This window comes from Lipotes vexillifer, unplaced genomic scaffold (assembly GCF_000442215.2).
Source record: "Lipotes vexillifer unplaced genomic scaffold, Lipotes_vexillifer_v1.1 scaffold452, whole genome shotgun sequence".
NCBI classification, from domain to species: Eukaryota; Metazoa; Chordata; class Mammalia; order Artiodactyla; family Lipotidae; genus Lipotes; species Lipotes vexillifer.
The window spans coordinates 500,093-501,834 of record NW_006788004.1 but is presented as its reverse complement, the minus strand read 5'-3'; positions in this window follow the sequence as shown (position 1 = coordinate 501,834).

Genomic DNA, 1,742 nt, shown 5'->3' with positions numbered 1-1,742 from the left:
CTCTCACCCAAATATCCTGACTAGGCCTCCAGTACAATATTGAATAGAGAAGGTCAGAGGTAACATTACTGCCTCATCACTATTCTTAACTTTAAGTTTTAGATGTCTTTTTTCAGATTGAGGAAGGCCCTTTCCATTCCTAGTTTGTTGAGGTTTTTATGTTTCTGTTAAATCTCAAAAGAGTGTTACATTTTGTCACTTTTTCTTATGAGTCTACAGAGATGAATGTATGAATCATGTCCTTTATAAACACTGCTTATTACATTAATTAATGTTCAGATGTTGTACCAATCTTGCATTTCTGGGATCAATTGCACTTGGTTTTGATGTATAATCCTTTTTATATATTTCTGGATTCATTTTGCTACTATTCTTTTGAGGATATTTGCATCTGTATCTGTAAGAGATACTGGTCTGTTGTTTCCTTTTATTTTTGTAATGTCTTTGTCTTGTTTTCATATCACAGCAATGTTGGTCGCATTTCCTCCTACTCTTTTGTGCTATTATTGTCATACAGATTACATCTTTATAGAGCCTAAATCAATCAATGTAGCATTCTAAGAATTACTTCATGCTGTTTTCTTTTATACCAGATAGAAGAGTTACAAAAATACACTTAGATTGTCTTTTATATTTACCTCTGTAGCTGTCATTACTGGTGTCCTTATTGCCTTTGCTTACATTTGAGTTACTGTCTAGTGTCTTCTCATTTCAGCCCAAATAAATTTTTTTTCCTGTTTGTTTTTATTTTACTTTTTTTTTTTGCGGTACACGGGCCTCTCACTGTTGTGGCCTCTCCCGTTGCGGAGCACAGGCTCCGGATGCGCAGGCTCGGTGGCCATGGCTCACAGGCCCAGCTGCTCTGCAGCATGTGGGATCTTCCTGGACCGGGACATGAACCCATATCCCCTGCATCGACAGGCAGACTCTCAACCACTGTGCCACCAGGGAAGCCTTTCTTGTTTATTTTTAAGGCAAGCAGGCTAGTGACAAATTCTGTTTTTGTATGTCTGGGAATGTCTAAATTTCTCCTCCATTTTGGTAAGATAGACTTTTTGGATAAAGAATTATTGGTTGACAGTTTTTTTTGTTTTTTGTTTTTTGTTTTTTTTTCAGTTTGAATATGTTATTCCATTTCCTTGTACGCTCCATTTATTTTTTATGATAAAGACAGCTGTTACTCTTACTGAGGAAACCTTGTGTATAAGTTTTTTTGTTTTTTTCAAGATTCTCTTGACAGTTTGACTATGATGTGTTACAATATGGATGTTCTTGAATTTATCCTACTTGCAGTTCATTGAGCTTCTTGGACATGCAGATTGATGTTTACCATCATTAGGAAGATTCTGGAAAAATTTTCAAATATTCTTTCTGCACCTCCCCCACCCTTCCTGGAATTCTCATTACGTACATACTTACTGATGGTTCACATGTCTCTGAGACTCTGTTCATTTTTCATCATTCTTTTTCTTTCTGTTCCTCAGATTGTATAGTATCATTTGACCTATTTTCAGATTTACTGATTCTTTTGTCTGCAACTTAAATCTGCTATTGAGCACCTCTAGAAATTATTTTATTTCAGTTATTGTACTCTTCAATTCCAGAATTTCTATTTGGTATTTAAAAAATAATGTCTATCTCTTCATTAATAATAGTCTATTTAGTGAATCACTTTGTCATATTTTCTTTCTGTCCTTTATACATGGTTCCCTTCAGTTCTTTGAACATAATTGTAATAACTC